Raw genomic sequence first — 17,927 nt, 5'->3', positions numbered from 1 at the left:
GCTCCTGGAGGGAAAAGTGTTGGACATTTTATAGGATCGGAAGAATAGGAAGGTGGGAGTTATCGAGTCCAGTGGTCAGTAAGGGATGAGGTCACGAGGTCAAGGTTTGGAGATGACTAGTTCGGATGAATCATTAGGAATAGAAGGAAGTTGACTTACTAAGTACGATAGTGAATAATTCGGTATGCAATAATATGATGAGATAGCTGGACTATCTAAGTACGATAGTGAATAATTCGTTATACAATAAAATGTATGTAAGATAAAATTAACCGGAACGGGTGTTTAAATCAATTCAACAAACTGTGGGCGTTTTAAAAGAACAGGATATGCTCTGTATTTCAGCTAACTGTACAAGTTGACGGTCAAAACAAGAATGCCCTACCGTCCTAAAAATCCTCGGTCATGAGAACGCCATCGACAGTATGCCCTTTTGTTTATGACACCCCCAAGTTGGAGGACTTTTCCCTAAAAAGGGGAAACATGGCCTTCGTCTATTCGAATTTTCTAACATGTACAAATCGGTCTTTACGTTTCTCACCCGGATCCCTGACTGGCAGGCAGGCTCCTCCTAGCCCTTATCTATACCTCAACACTTTGTATTCACGTATTGAGTTACGAATGCCTTTTTGGTCAAGGATGAAGAATAAACTATTTAACTCTCGCCAATTAATTGTTGCCCGTATATCAATAAAGTGTTAAATATCCTAAGCAATGGCAGTGGAATTGGACTTGTGCCCGAGAAGTACGCTCGAACCGCATAGAGAAACTTGTTATACAGGTATTAGCTGAAAGTTATTGGGTGCATAACGGCTGTCGTTTGCGGACAAGAAGTAGGTTGAGACTGCGACATCATCATGGTGGAGGGTATAGGAACGTGCTACGATCGAAAACACGAGATCCATGGAACGCAGGAAACGTGACACGACTAGCTCGAGGCGAGAGAGCAAATAACGGCGTGTGTTTCGCGAGCTAGCGCGGAGGTTAGCCCACTTTTATCAGAGCCACCCCCCACGTCTGTGGCGTTACTTTTCCGGCCTTTCCGCCCTTTCCGCCCTTTTCCGAGCGGCGCTTGCTCCAGCCTCGACGTTTACGAGCCGGCTACGCTTCGCTCTGTACACGAATACATATTGCCTGCTGGCGGTAGCGGTGCAATTAACATCGCTCCAGCTTCAAACCCTCCGCCCGATGAGTGACGAAGGACGAAACGAGCCGGAGAACGTCCAAACGGAGAAAGAAAGCTCTCTACAGCATAGGGAGAGGGAGAAAGTGTGAGAGAGTCGGAGAGGAGAGTAATAGTTTTCCCAGCCCGTCTCCTCTCCGTCTCTCCCGCGACGCGTTAACGCGCCTCTTCTCTCTTCAATTCTCTCTCGCCTCTCTCGCAGCCTCCCCTTAACCAACCCCGTCCCTTCATGGTCGCCATAGCAACCGCTCTCTCTATTCGCTCTATGCCTCTCTCCTTCTCTTCCATTCTGTCCAAGTCGCTCCCTTTATTCTCTCCTTCTCTCTCCCGGCCTCTGCCTACCGGCTTCGCCCTTGCCACACTCCGTCCGTCCCAAAAACATTGACCTTACCATCGAGATTGCCTCGTGCTCTCTGTCTCTCATCGTACGCGTATATCTGCTATTCATCGGCTCCACGATGAATCGAGAAAGCGGAAGCGGAGGAGAGTCGGGATCGAAAGCGAGCAACCCTACTTCGGCCTGGGTCATCGGGGCCAACCGATGATGCTGCATTGGGAACCGCTGCGAAAACGCGACACGTGCCTATTTTAACCGGCAGAGTTCGATCGGCGATGCTCACCTCGTATCGATTTTATTGTCGTTCATTGAATTTTATGATAAGGGACGTTCAAACGACCAGTCAACTCGTATTCGTCGATCTGTGACTTGTTTTATGGTTGGTGGGTTAGATTTCGGACGGTCATCAGTAGAATACCTCCGCCATTTCTCTTACAATTTCCAACGCCAATGGACCTATCTATGTAAATTTCACCCGATCCTAGCAAAAATCGGATGAAATTTATCGTCGGTCGTTGTAAACTAGACTGAACTATTCCCACGTCTAAGGCAGAAGCCCGTTAGGTAGTATTATTGACGAGTTCCACTGGCAGGCCCAGAACGGAAACGCTCTTCCTCCCTTCCGCAGCCCAACCGCAGATTAAATTCCAGCCGACGATCGCTGATGTCTACCACGGCAGGAACACGCGTGTTAATCTTGCTCTCGAACGTTTCCCGTATTCTAACGTCGTTAAATAAAAAAAAAAAAATAAATAAAATAAGAAAATGATCGAATCCAGGATGCTTCCACGGGGATTCTTCGAGATGATGAGCGTCATTTTTCTTCGGGCCGATGTTTCGCTAAAGGTGTTCGTTAATCGATACATTGGCATCGTTTCCGCGAGCCGTAAAGAATTTAATCTGATCGAAGGGGGTTCGAACGACGCCAGCGGTCGTCGAACCGGAGGAATAGCTCAGATCCGGGAACGAAACACTTCTACTCTGAAAAGTGATAAATTATCCACCGCTTATGAGCGATTTTTTTTTTCAAGCTGACGCTGCGTTATTCCTACACATCGCGACACACATCTTAGAAACGCGATCTTTCTTCCGCTACCATCGATAATTCAATGGCAGTCTCTTACCGTGTAATGGAAGAAGCTGGCAAAAAGATGCATCTGCAGATCGTTTTTCACCGTCCTGAGAGCAGCTACGAATATTGATTATGCATTAAAAGAACGAGTGGATGTTGCGTTTTCTGTGTAGTACACTGCAGAATAGAGTTGCAAGGGTTATCTTACGCGTTAGATAGGATTTTGAAAAAATCGAAAGTTTTTTTTTTGCTTAAAAGGTGCCTTAATGTCTTGAAAATGATGTGGCAAAAATCTCTAAGTACTCGAATTTCGAATTCTGAAAACTTTAAACGCATTTTTCAATCTGGCAGGACTCATAAATCAAACAGATCATCGCCAATCGATTTGAAAATTTAACAGTATATTGAAAACTAAATTCTCTACCGAACTACGTAGGATTTTTTCATTATATTGCATAGTTCTTTTGTTATAAATAATTTTCTGGCGATTTCTCTTTAAAAAATACGCCATTTTTGCAAAAATCAATATATCAAAAAAATCCTATGTAGCTTTTCTCATATATAACTGAAAATATTTTGGTTTTTTATCCTAAGTTAAAAATTGCAGGAGCTTCTGGTCCGTTTAGCCCTGCAGAGCCCATATTTTGACTTGAATCACTATACAAAAATTAATTTTCAAAGTTTATTAGTTGTAGCTTACAGAATTTGGATTTATTCTATCATTTTATTTTTTTAAGTTCCCAAAGTATGCCTAATTTTGTTTGCTCTAGAGTGGCCTAAGCCCTTAAAGGGAAGTTTGAGAATGTTCCCTGTCATTCAACTACGAAGCAATTGCCAGAAGCCCCCGCTTACCCTTTCGTCCTTCCACCCTCTCAACCCTCGAAAAAAAAAAAAGAAATAGGAAAAATATACAGAAGGGTGGACGGTCCCCATAATCTGATTAGCCAAAGTGTGTCTGATCGTTTAAGGCCGACCACCGTTTCATCGTCGCGCTATCACCGGAATGCTTCTGTTTACTCTCGTTCTCGCTTTGCATACTCGAATGGAACGAGGAGTGTTCCTGAATCCATTAACCGTCGTTTCAGCTTCCGTTTACTTAACACCCGACCACACCGGGCTTGACGTAGTTCTGCCAAGAAAGCAAAAACCTCCTTTATATCAGACAATGACAAAGCGTCGGGTCGAAGGATCCTCTCGATTACATGGAAATCGCGATTCTCGTTTTCGTCGGTTGTTCGGCAAACAACGTCTACGCGGTCTCCACTGATCGTTTTAATTCGCGTTACTGGATAATACAGAAATGTACCCCCGTTACCAGCGCCCACTGTCAGCTGCAACGTCAACGCGAATTACGCGCGACCCGACGAACCGAAGAATCTCTCTCTGTAACAAACTTCTCTGCTGCTCGGTTAACCACGTGCTTCATCAATTTTAATTAATCCGGTCTCTTACGTAAACCGTCATTGCCAGACGTTTCACGAGTAACCAGGTAATCGGCTAATTGCCAAAAATTCTTATCCCTTTTGCATCCACCCACGCGTTTAACGATGTACGTTAAGCGTCGGTCAATCGAACGACGGATTAACTCGTCTCGATCGGGCAACGGTTTAATTAACCGATCGAACCGACGAGTTTGCCTCCTCCGCGAACGGAAAAACGTGCCTGCACGGAAATCGAGCGAATTTGCCTGCTCGAACCGCAAGCGAATCCTTAATCGAGTGGAAACAGATAATGTCCCTCCTCTATCGGCGGAGGAAAGTCACCCTATTAACCCATTAAACACACCGATGTCCTATTTACCGACTCTTTATTTGCTCTCGGCTCGCGATCGAACGCGGCTCTAACCACCGCAGATCTATAGAGAGCTTCGTTTTTTTCTGGCTCGCGAGCCGATAAAGCTTCGCCTACTTTTCTCTTCTCCAATTTTTCTCCAAATTACCAGATTTATCGGTCAACGATGCCAACTCTCGCGACCCCGAAAACGCGACGCAGGGTCATCGGAGTCCCGAAGAAAAAGGGAAAGGACGGGGTCAAGAAGGGAATACAGGGTCGAAAAACGTCTGGTATCCCCCCGAATTTACATATGTAATGGCCGAGTTGTTCGAACCCGAACGGGCGACTTATGCGAACGCGTAACGACCGCCATCGCGAGAAGTGCACTCAAGGAACTCCAATTCCGTGGAAAGTTTTAGCCCTCCGTTTTGGTGTCCCCTCTCGGCTTCCTCGTATAAATATTTATCGGCAGTAAGTCGAACACCAAACAGCCGGGAACGATACAGACGAATCGAACCGCTACGGGAAGCTCGCCCGGTAAATGAACAAACATTTGCTTAACTTGCATAGTTTTCGTATATTTACCGACAGCTGCATATTTATATTTATCGAAACCACCGGCGCCATTCGGCCGGGTCTAATTCTTGAAGAATTTATCGCAACCGCGGTGTCTGGTCGCGGTTTCGAACGCGAACTACGATCGTGAAAAGATTACTCGCCGAGGAAGTTGGCCGAAGGTGACGCATAAATTGCGCGGGCCACAGCGTTTCAATTTTCCCTGGTAATTTCGGGGCTTTTAAAAAAGTTCCACGTAAAATCTCATTTCTTTCCGTGGAAAGCAATATTTGCACGCGCCGACAAGCTAATATCGCTGTTTACTCGGGAAACATAATAATCGTCCGGCGTGCGAGCGAACTTTGCTGAAACGAAAAAAAAAAGGAGAGAGAAAGGTGAAAATCATTCTTTCGAAAACGCGCGAGGATAGTCTTTAACGCGGATGCAGAACGTAAATTCCGCGGTCGACTTCGACGCAGGAAGTCAACGAAACTTCAATATTTTACTCGACCGTAAAAACGCCTCTCCAATTTTTCCTCGTTGCAGCATATTTTCCTTTTTAGTGCCATTTTATGGCTTCGTTTTACGCGTTTATTTTTCTCTTTTGTCCTGCTGCAACTATTTTTTTTTTCGTCGCGTTGTAACGACTTTGAAAACGTCTATTTGCCAGATGCTTGGAAGTCAATCACGATTTAGAATTTCGTGAAAATTCAGCGTGTCGCGCGTCAGCCGCGCCAAGCTAAACAATTTGCATAATATCAAGTCACATCGGTCGAGAGGCGAGCAAATAAACAAACTTTCAGCTCCAAGTGGTGCTTCCAGCTCGAAGAGAGGGACAATTTTGCGACAATTTGTTGCACTCGAGACTCGCGAATTCGCAAAGTCGTCCGGCGTGCCCCGTCGTCGGGATGTTGTCGAGATTTTCGCCATTTCAGCCACGTTATCGTTGGAAATGTGTGTTAAGTAGACTCTTCGAAGGCTGAAGGGAAAAAAAGGAAAGATAAAGCAGAAATCCATGGATTTAGTAAGGGACGCGTCTCGGGCAGGGGGGAAGGAAATAAAACACGAAAGCTTAGCGTCTCCGTCGTGTATTAGCATTCAGAGAGAATTATAATTTCAGATTTCGAATTAGCATTTCACTTACGTAGACTGGTGGACAGAAAAAAATGAATATACAAAACGAACGCGATCAATCGACTTATCGCCGTACAAATACGAACGAGTTTCCTTCGAAACAATTTCTTCGGAGAAATATCGAGTGGATCGAGTCGATAACTATCGGTTCCTATCGATACGAGATTACGAAAGGTTCCGTGCACGATATTTGAAAAATTACCGGAGGAAAAGGTAAAACGAGAAGTTGTTAGTTGGCTGAAACTTGGTAATGGATACAAGCTTTCCTTAGAAATTAACGAGATCCGATGTTCTCGTCGACTAGGTCAGGTGCGAGAATCAGCTGAAAGTTTGAACAACAAAAAATATCCTCCGAGGTTCGAATCAACATTCTATAAAAGTTTCCCATTTCATTCGGGACGGAGTGTTTCATCGAACGTTACACGTTATATCTTTGAAATAATTATTTTCCACCAGAGCAAATATTTATAATTTACCTGGCAGACGGTCTTTGACGATTTCCAACAATATTTGTCGAGTTTTTACGCGAAACTAATTAAATGGAATATTTTATTGTAGGAAAAATCGACGAGGAACGATACTGGTTTTCGCTTCGATAAAAACAATTGGATTTTAATCAAACGGCAAGCAAATTTTTCGACCGTTTTAAATGAAATAGCATTATTCTGAATTTTAATCTCCGTAGACACGAAGATGGCTGGTTAGTCGACGGCCATTGTGTCGGTTAATTTCAAAGGAAATAGAAGCGTTTCTTGCACGAGCACGTTCGACATAATAACATCGCATTCGAATGCAATGGTCTGCTCATTAGCATTTGGTGCCCCTTCGGACCCCTGTCACCTCTGACCCCGTCAACGAAACGGTTTCCCGTCGGTTACAGGCTCGCACACAAAGTGTGTTGAATCTTTTTTTTCTTCCTTCCTTTCTTTCTTTCTTCCGTCGAGCTTCCAGGTTCACCAGCTGGTTAACGAAAGAGCAGTTCGCTCGGATCTTTTGAATAAAAAGGAATCGTGAGCTGGATTTAGCGATGGTCGAGCGCAGGAGATTTCATTCTTGGATTTCCTTGCTGGTCGCGCTGGTGAAAATGGAGATTCGAGGAACAATCGTGGGCGCGTGAGAACGAGAAACTTGAGCTTTCATTTCTGAATCTTTCTTTTTCCTTCTTTCTCCCCTTCCATCGGCCGCGACAACCAACACGTTGGCAAAAGTTTTTCCTGCTCGCGTTTCTCCAACTTCCGAAGAATCCTGGCTTGTTCTTTTCTTACAATTACCCTCGAACAACCGGGCGAAAGATTTTAAGACCTCGGATCCCCATAACCGATGGATGCTTATTTTATTTTAAAATTCGACTATGTTTCCGAATGGCCCCACCAAAATTGAGAACTCAAGTTCAGTATATAACCTAAATTGACTACAGAAACCGATTAAAGTTGGTTTCAGAGCTGGATGTCTTATAGTTTTCGAGATATCGTGGTAAGGTTAGATAGAGTTAGGTTCTGTGTATGCGCAGTAGTGATGGCTAGAACTAGTACTTGTGAATCAAGAGTGATTCGTTCACGTTCGTTCCTAATCACGATCATTTTTCACAGTGATTCGTGATTTTTCATGCTCTCTTCTGATTGGTCAAAAGTAAAAACCGTAATTAACTGGTAACCTTTGACTAGTCAAAACTTATGACTAACTGAACGTTCTTTGCGCATTATGCTCAGATATTTTTATACAAGCTATATTGAAGCATTTTATGAAAAAATAGTTGATCAAGAATTACGAAGAGCAATCATCCAAGATAAGAAAATCACGATCACTGTGATAAATCACCGTTAGTGATTTTGCACGCCATTTCTACTGCGCAGTATCGAATAGCGCATGCGCAGTATTGAATAGCGCATGCGCAGTATTGAATAGCGCATACGTAGTCCCAAAATTGTACAAAAATTTCTTAGCACGATATCTCAAAAAAGGTAAGACATTCAGCTTTGAAACCAATTTTAATCGATTTCTGATAATCAATTTAAGTATTTAATTATTAGATAAGTTATAATGGCCCTATTCGGAAACTTATCCTAAAATTCCAATGGTTACACGAAATTCGTGAATTATCTTCCGATAGAACAAGAGGAAAAAGGAGGGAAATGAATCAAAGGACAGTCCCTTTGATTCTAACAGCGCGCGCAAGGTTATACTTAACGATGAAAAACCGGCGATACTCGTGACGGATGAAAAAGAGCCGTCTACCCAGTTGTAACGGGAGCATCGTCGAAAGGATTCTCGAAACGAGGAAAAAAGCGAGGAGAAAAATTTCATCCGGCTGTATGAGAAGCTGGAGTTTTCGAGTCGGCAGATGAACTTTGAAGGGCCTTGGGCTTGGATGGTGTGCACGAAGCAGAGACGAGGCCGATTCTTCGTTGGCCGCGGTTTCCGCGCGCGATTCAACGAGGACGCCTCGACATCCCAGCGAATTTTCGCAACCTTCCTAGGGAATTATGCTAATTACCGAGCTCGCTGTCGCGGCAACCGACCACCCCGAGTGCTTTCTTTCGACCGTTATAACGTTCCGTTTCGACCGAAGTGTAGCGAGAACAGCTCGAGCCGAGTTAATCCGTCTGGACGGATAAAAACGATAAAAACGAACAACCAGTTGGGTGGATACGGTGTTGCTCGGCTGTCAAACGCTCACCGTCCTCGGGCTGCTTCCGAAGAAATCGATTTATTCGCTCTTCTACCGCCTGTTACAAACCGGACTTGTTCCAAAGGTAGTTTTTAACACAGCAATGTCGCGCCGAACGATGTCGAAAATATTCGCCGGGCAAAAAAATTACTTTTGGATCAAACGATCCGAGAAGCAGTCCAGGTTTCACCCTCCATCATCGTCATTGTAACTCGGCTACCTTTTACACCCGCGATACCGTTATATTTTCGGATCGAATCCGACCCCCGATGAGAGAACGCGTTTTTAAAAGTGCTGTACACGTATGGGAACAGTGAAAAGCGTAAAGCGAAGTGAAACGAAACGGAAACCTGCTTCTCGCAAATGGACGAGTGTACGAGAGTAAATGGGAAAAAACCACTGGCGATAAGATCAAATTTCGTTGAGTAATAAAACACGATTTTCGATTTTTCCGATGACAAATCTGCCGAAACGAATGTGCAATAAAAATCACGATCATCCGCCAACGGTCGATTACGTAAAAGCCAGGCTCGAACGGGAACAAACGCGAGGAAAGTTGCGAGCGTGATTAACGTAATGATTAACTGGAGCATCGTTGTCGATAAATATGTAAAATGTTGCTGCACGTCCGAAATAAATCGTCGACGCGAAAACGGATATAATGGAGTGTCCGTTCAATTACAAATGAAATAGTGATCGAATTCTCGCTCTGTCGTCGAATAAATTACTTATTAATGAATATTACAAAATCACCGCACGTAAGACACGAGTCCGATTTCAAGACCGTGAAATTCACTTCATAAACGTCGTTTATCCGTTATCAAACATCCAGTCGGATGATAAGTAACGCCACATTCTCGCGATTTGATAAGTTCGATCGAGATAGTGGCATAGCCGAAGATAACGAAGAATGACGTTTTTTATTAAAAAGTCGTACGAAAAAGAAGAAAAAGAATTTGATTGCGAGCGGGTTGCAGTGGTACGCAGGGGTCGATCTCTCTCGTTGGCGATGAATTAATCACCATCGAAAGGGCCTTTATCGTTCTCTGTTCTCCACGGCGAAAAGCAACCCGATAAAAAGGCTCGATCTCTCAATAGAAATTTCAAAGTCCGCCAATAATTAACCGACGAACTCCTCCTCCTCCTCCTCTTCCTCCTCTTTCCTCGTTTCCAGCATCGCGTCTCTATCGCAAATCACACGCCGTCGAACGTGTCCCGAATCTAGTCCTTAATGAATCATAATTTCCCGATCTGCTAGCTCTCTTTCCCTACTCTCTTTTCCCTACTTTTCTTTTTCTTTTTCATTTTCCTCTCGTTCTCTCGTTGAGGAGCGACTGAAAACGAGAGGTGCACGGAACGAGCGCACAAAAGTACCTACCACCCCAGCCACGGGGCTTCGAGGCAGGAAAAAAAGTCGTGGGAAACCGGTGGAAAGTGGGTGGACCTGGTTCGCAAATGCGATATCTTGCTAACGAGCCAGTAATGTGCGGCGGGCCGCGCCAATAATTTCAATTTACCGGTGTCGAAGGTGGCGCACAACCTACCCACCGCCGAGAGAGCACCACTGAAAGGGCTGTATTACACGTACCTGGAAAATGCTTTCATTTTTTTCTTCCCTCTTCGCTCCCTTCGTTTCTGAAAAGTTCTTCAATTTCTTCCAGCTGCTGTTTCCCCTTAAAAATATCAAAAGCATACGTCGCTCTCTATCATCTTTTTCTAATTAAACTTTAGCTAGAAGGGATAGATTAGTTTCCGAATGGCCCCACCAAAATTGAGAACTCGGGTTCGGTATTTAACCTAAATTTACTATCAGAAACTGATTAAAATTGGTTGCAGAGTTGGATGTCTTATCGTTTTTAAGATATCGTGGTAAGAAATTTTTGTGTGATTTTGGGACTACGTATGCGCTATTCGGTACTGCGCATGCGCTATTCGATACTGCGCATACACAGAACCTTACCTAACCTTACCACGATATCTCGAAAACGGTAAGACATCCAGCTTTGAAACCAACTTTAATCAGTTTCTTGAAGTCAATTTAGGTTATATACCTAACTCTCAATTTTGGTGGGACCATTCGGAAACACAGCCGAAGGGATTAATAACGGCTGAGAATAGTGGTCTAAATATCTGCTTGGAAATCCCAAAAGGATACCGGTCGCTGGATACGCGTCGATACTCGGTTCCCCCATCACCGGTCAAGTTAATCTCGTATGCAGTAATTATGGCCAAGTAAGATAGATCGGATGTTTCAATTAGCAGTTTGCCAGGCTCGATGCATCCGGGATGCAAGATGCACGACGTTGCTGGGGTTCCGAAACGAGATGCGGATTGAAAATTCAGGGTGGAAGGTCGATGAATGGGGATAATCAGGTTAGCGGGAATACCGAAATTAAAACGGGCATTCCCGGTACGAAAATAGCGGGCTAGGTGTTTGTCCTCTATAAAATTATATTCGAACACGATCGCTCCCATAAAATCATCGTCGAGCTGCGAACTTCTCTCTCTCTTCTGGCTATAAATAAAGCCACTGCCACCGAAATCCACTTAACACAGCTAACTATAGATGCATTTAATAGAACGACGATATCTTTCCGTCGGAATAGCCCGTGTCGCGTTCTATTCGTCGATATATCATCCCCTGGATTTCCTTCGCCGTCCCGAGGGTACGGTTTCCACTTTTTACCCGAATTTCGAACGATCCTCGGCGACACCGACCGCCTCATTAAGGAGTGACGTATCGACCTGGGAAATCGGCATTATTCTCCATGGTTTCTTGCTGTAATCAGTGCGTGGTGGTATCGCGGGACCGAATCTGCGCGTCGTTACCCTGCAAAATCCCATGCAACCCATGGGACCGTGTCGATCTTTCGAACTCGAGGGGCTCGGAGATTGAATTTGTTGTCGTTTCGGGTACACTATCTTCGGTCGAGTTGAAGAGAAAACAGGGTCGGGAAGAACCCTAATATAGTGGCTGGAGACAACGATGGTCTAACTCGAAGGATTATCGTTCGGTGATAATGCATTTTAAAAAGAATATAAATTTTGACCTGTTTGGAATTATATTCTCGTCCACCCTCGAGAGGCGAATAAAAAGATTAGTAGGTTTCCCGGTTTACCCAAGTAGCCTGGTCATGCCAACGTCCCCGGAGGTTGACCGTATCAGTCGCCATAAATAGAAAACGATGGATCGAGGGTGGTGTTGCCGGTGTACAGGGGGGTGCGAACCATCACCTACGCGTCTGTTCTGACGAGTTCGATCGTTTTTCTCTCCGGGAAAAGGAAGGTCCAATCGAGAAAACGAAAACGGACGAGGTGCCGTGGATAAGGAGGGAAAATGTGAAAGAGGGGTATATAAACGTGGCAGGGTAAAATACTAACCGTGGTGTGCATATGGGGCTCAAGGTTTAACCTTGACCCTCCTGGAACTCGAAACTCACCACGCCCTGAAGATATACACCACCCTCGATTCTCTTCCCTTTAGTTTTTCCTGAACGTTACTTTGATTTATCGTGGGCTTCCTTTCCAGTTTCTTAACGCGTACGTTTCTCGAAAAGGAACGCCATAAACACCGAAGGTTTTATGGTGTTTTCTTAATCTGTAATTCGTTGAGAAAAAATGCCCAACATTTAGGGTACTAATAAAGAGAAAATTAATTATTTAATGAAGTAAAGCGAATGGAAGACGCGCCATCGAAAGTTAAATAATTACGTTTCCAGTTACCTACCCTCGGCTGAAACGCAGAATAGGTTAATTAAAGTGAGCAGCGTGTTACACGGCCATGTATACGCGATATTCGCGATCCGCTGAAACATTATGCAAACACGGTTAATAACGATCGTTTGTTTTTCCTCTGTTTTCCCCGGCTTTTCTGTTCGCGCCAACCTCCAACGATCGCTCACCCTTTCGCGTCCTTTCTTTCTTTCACGTCTTTCGAAATCTATACGCGGAAGATTAAAAGCGTTTCTTTTTCATTCGCCGGCGTTACAACCAGCGGCGAGTAGTCGAGCTTTTACATTATCCAGCCAGAAAATTCCAGCCTTATCTCGGTCCACAGTGATGTTCTCATTCTTCTACTCTCTTTCTGTCTCCCTTTCTCTCTGTCCTGGTGCTTCTGCTGTTCTTCCATTCTTCCGGTCCCCTGGCGACGAGTATTCACCGTGCTCTCGCAAATTTTCAATCGCATCAGTCATCGCGGCCGGTTTTGAATCGTTTCAAGCATTATCTGCATCTCGAAAAAGGTTCAAAGCACCGCTGCCAGATTCCGTCCTTTCAATTCGAGCCTGTGCATCGGGTATCAACATTGCTATTCTTTTTCGAACGCTTACAGAACGTTGTACAGAACTGTACCCATTTCCTTTTTGTCTTCGCGTTTCGCTGTTTCATCCCTTTGCGGCCCTCCGCCAGACGCATCAAATTGGTGAAAAGGGAAAATCGGCGAGGGAGGGTCGAAACAACTTCGTTCGAGTTTCTGTAATCTTTTCGAACACGTTCGATTCGCGAACGACATTCATCAACGTCCGTTTCTCTTGCGTTTTGCAGGTCCAGAAAACAGCTGGCCCGAGAAGGAAGGTCACCAACCATGGAATATAATTAGTACGCCACTTATGGACCGCCAGGCCGGCTATGGGTCCACAGAAAACATGCTCGCTACGTGGCACACACGGTGGAAGTACTTGGAAATCGGCCTTTGTGCGAACACGTGCGAACTCACGGACGACCGTGTTTCCTTCTTCAACTGGGCCTCCTTCCTTCCTCCTGCACGGCCACGAAAGGAACACTGGGAAATGGTTGACGGACGGTCGGAAAAACTTTCAAGGGGAACCAGCTTTTTTTCTTTTTTCTTTTTTCAGAAACGTTTAACACGTGAAGGCCTTCCTGTTGCTCCCTTTATCGGACCATCCAGTTTATTTAATCGCTGCAAGCAACGACTCGGCATTTTCCGCGTACCGCATATCGTTTGAAGGATGTAGCAATCGTGAGCGCGTATAATTATATAGCCGCGCGTTAAAGCATTTGCATCAGACGCAGATACATCGGTTCAATTCGCTTAATCATTGTCAGGGAGGTGGTTATATCCGCTCGTAATAGTTCCATATATAGGAATATTTTTCATAGCATTAACATACGCTATGAATATCTTTCATAGTCGACACTTATTCGGAATACGATTATTTCCTTCTGATCGACATCGGTCTGAAGAAGAGGGAAAAGGATCCGATAGAAACCGTGTATATCCTTCGAGTCCTTCGAGGATGCAAATGGATTAACCATAGCGAAAGATCGTCCAAAGGTTTAAGAAACAACGAAAGATCGTCCAATTAACTTTCCGCCTTTTAATTGAATCTTATCCCCTTTCTCGCTCGGTTCGCCCAGTTTCGTCGAGCTTCTCTCCAGTTAATCGTAAAAGTCAAAAGTTTGCTCGAGAGTAGCTTCGACAAAGGTAATTGAAATCTCGAGTACACGGGACGATTAATTGCGGCTGAGACGAGGAGCAGAACATTTCGGCGCACGGGGTCGGCTCGGTTTCTTCGACAGCTTGCAAATTGCCGCGTCGAGTGGCACCGCCGAATATCGTGTAAACAGGGACCGTTGGCGAATGCTCGTCGAGACACGGGGTATTCTTTCAAATTTTTCAGACAATTCGTTCCACCGATGGATGAGAACAAGCCTCTGATGAAAGAAGAGGAGAAGGAAAAAGAAGAAGAAGAGGAAGACGAAGCAATTCCTTCGGACGTCGAGACGAAGGTACCCAGGTATTCTTTTTAAGGCGGGACACTTTACTGCTGCTCGTTCCACGCTGGTAATGGAGAATCCCCCAGCCGCCCTGAGGAATTAATTCGGGGCTAACGCCGAGACACTCCCCGATATCGAGTCACTTTGCTCCCACGAAGCCGGCGTTAGTATCTCGCTCGCCACCCTCTCGGTTAACTTTTCACCGTACTCTCTTGGCCACTTGGACCCGGACCCGGAACCGACGTTTTTCTTCCTTTTTTGTCCCGTTCACTGGAACGATTTCTAATTTACCCTCTAATTTGCTCGTGATCCTCGAATCCGTTTCACTAGGTCATTTAAAACAGAACCGAAAAAAAAAGGAAGTTTCCGTTACTTCGTACATTAACCCTGGCCGTGTTTTTGGCCACGGTTTTCGCCATCAATTGTATCTTTAAGCGGTCGCGCTCTTTATTACCGAGAATCGTAATTTCCAAGATAAACAACAAACTCTTGGCGACGTTCCACGCGAATTAAGAGTGGCTCGGTATTGCGGAGCTTTTAATTAGCCTGAAAAAAAAGAATCGCCAGAAAGTGGCGGCCTAAATTTTGCAGTTAAAGCTCGCCGCGTTCGAGTGTGCCGAATAGTGGCGCGATTACCGTACCGTTTGAAAAAGATTTATCGCTTAAGAAACCGTGTCGTCGTTCAAAGTAGCGAGGAAATCGAGCGGAACGTACGTTTTTACAAGATTCTTGGCGCGGTTCCTAGTCCTACCACCCCCTGGTCTCCCTCCCATTCTATCGCTCGGCTCCGAGAACATTTACACAGGAAAATATCCAGGTAACAAACAGTTTCATTAATCAAGCGTTCGAGCAATTCGTCTGTTTCTCTGTGCAATTAGAAGCAACCGGCATTTAACAATCCATCTTTCGCAAAGCGTATTTTTCTCCCCCTAGGGGTAACGCGGGAACGTCGAAGGAAGGGAATCGAAAAGGGGCATCGGCATCGTGGCCCAGGGTGTCGTCTCCTAGAGCATCTTTAGCAGCGGACGTACGAAGCGCGCGCAAAAGAGATGAACGCGAGGACGAGGGCGGCCAGCGTCGAGCGAGAGAGAATGAGAGGGGAAGAAACGACGACCGGGAAAGAGAGGGAAATTCAAAGATGGCGCCACGCATGTACTCGTGAGAGAGAGTGAGGGGTGACGAGCTACGCGAGAGAGACGGTGACTCTCCGCTTCCTTCCCCTCTCGCTTCAACCACGACTGACCGAGCTGAAAGGTCCGAATCCGATCGTCGAATGGTTCAGTAGTGCGCGAGACACATTTCGTGTAACGTGTTTCGCTTCCTCTCGCTATTGGCCGATGATTCACGAACGTTGCCGCAAAATTGACGGAGGATACACCGCGGACCAATCCCTGATTCCGTTACATCAGCATCCGACTCCGTGGGTCCTCGACGATTGGCTCTTTTCGCGGATGCGTTCGTTGATGTTTCATCCGTCGTCGTCGTCGTCTCGAGTGCTGCCCGCTAGTCTCATGTTTCCTGGTGTTATACTTTCGACCGGTATAACGTGCGAATCGAGTGTGTGTGTGCAATCGTGCTTCCACGAGAGATTAACGAGAGAAAGAAACCGGGGACGCGACGTACCCTACGTACCGGGCGATGAGCCCCAGGGAGAGAAAGAAAGGGCGAGGAGAGAAGGAGAGAAGACACACGGGGTATTTTGGACGCAGATCGATCAGCCGCAGCCGCTCTCCGGTTCGCGCCATGTGACCGGTCAAAGACCAGTCTCTACGGGATTGGAGGTTAGAAAATAAGATTTATCGAGGGACAGTGTCAGTAACGCGCGAGCGAGCGACCGAAGTGGTGGTCATCGGTTCTCGTTCGGCAGTGGTGTTCTTCGGCGTGTTGTGCGGATGCCGGGGTTTGAAGTTCGGTCTAGAGGGGAAAAAGACTCCGGCTGCTGCGAATGTCGTTGTCTCGGGTCAGATGTAAAAATAAAAGGAAGCAGACATGTCTCAAGGCTATCGGACCGCATATTGTCTCGGCCAGGAGCGTAAAATCACGCGGTCGTCTCCCTGGCTGTAGCGTTCCTTCCTCGTTCCGTTGGATGCTACGCGCCCGCGCTCTTCCCTTCTCACCATTGTGTTGCACAATACGAATAATAACGTAACGCTGATTTAACGAAGTAACGCCGTTGCTTCGTACGATTCCTTGATAATGAGACAACGCAAACCGTGCCGGTTCGTTATCGTGTACGTTTAAACCTTCGCGTCTATTTTTACGACGCGTCGATACAACGAACCGCTTAATTGCTCTGTTGATAAACCTTGCCCGACGCGTACGACCTGTAATCGGCCGGGTTTTTGGTTCGTTTTTTGTACGCAACATGCTTTCAGCGAGACTTTTTTGTTTCTCTCTATGGGTGACGAAACAAAAGAACGAAAGAAAAACTGAAATTCTATAGGATACATCGAGTTTGTGTGTTGCGCTTGTATCCTTAGAACCGATGCATAGTTACAACTTTATCGAATGATCGATACCCGTGGAAGGTTAACGATTGCGTGCTTCAAACGTTTTTTTAATGTTTATTGTTTTTGTAAAATGTTTACAGAAGTTTGGTAGAAAAAATGTTATCTTGTTTTGCATAGATTTTGAAGCACGTGTATGTCATAGTTTCACGGTGAACCACGTGTCTCCGTAGCGCTGCAGTAAATCTTCAGCGATGCTGGATCTTGGTCCATTTCTATAGAATAGATTTGCAAAATGTTTCGAAAACGTTTTGATGAATGTTAGTATGTTTAGCAATGGAAAGCTCCCGTCGATAAGAAGAGTATAAGCTGAAAGCGACGTATTAAAAATTAATCCAACGATTAACGATTGGATGCAAGAACCGAGTGTATTAATTATAAAACAGTCTCGAAACGGTGGAATATCAGGAATGCTTTTAGTGGTTATATATCATGCGGTTCATAGATAACGTACTTATCTAGGAAACCGAGATTTGCCTACAAAAACTTGGACTATTTTAGATTAATTTAAGCCGTTTTGAAAGTGCTGTGTAGGAGAAGATATAACGCTTGTACAAAGTGCGTCTGGCATACCACGTAATCGAGAATACTTGTATTTTTGCAATTTAGAATCGTTCAAATCAGCGAGAAAATTGAAGCCCGACGAGGTGGATAAAACTGGGTCACATTCGACTACTGATTTCTGAATTCACTGTCGTTGCAAAGTAACAACGTCGTTGAAATCGATATCAATTAAGCAAGGCTGATCGTACTTGCTGGAAACCCCATAAAGAGTAACCCCATTAACATGTTGACTGTCGTGAGGGTCACTGATGACAGGCGGTACAAATTTAATATTGCAAATTTAATTGAATAGTCGAAGAATGGACAAGAAATTTTTTATGAAAATTTAAGCAAAAACATTAAATTTGTGTTGCACAACATCGGGGGCAGTCAACGTGTTATCCATAGAGTTTCCAATA

General features: G+C 45.0%; 1 long non-coding RNA gene across 1 annotated transcript in view; it reads left to right on the top strand.

The window, feature by feature from the left end:
* Positions 1-17,927, top strand: part of LOC114879540 — a 32,361-nt gene that overhangs the window by 13,174 nt on the left and 1,260 nt on the right. Inside the window, exon 2 of the long non-coding RNA XR_006830104.1 lies at positions 13,265-16,239. This is a non-coding gene — a long non-coding RNA (uncharacterized LOC114879540). The remainder of the gene's footprint in view (positions 1-13,264; positions 16,240-17,927) is intronic.

This window comes from Osmia bicornis, chromosome 14 (assembly GCF_907164935.1).
Source record: "Osmia bicornis bicornis chromosome 14, iOsmBic2.1, whole genome shotgun sequence".
Lineage (NCBI taxonomy): Eukaryota > Metazoa > Arthropoda > Insecta > Hymenoptera > Megachilidae > Osmia > Osmia bicornis.
Note: the sequence above shows the minus strand (reverse complement) of the source record. Positions and strands in the feature narration are given on the sequence as shown.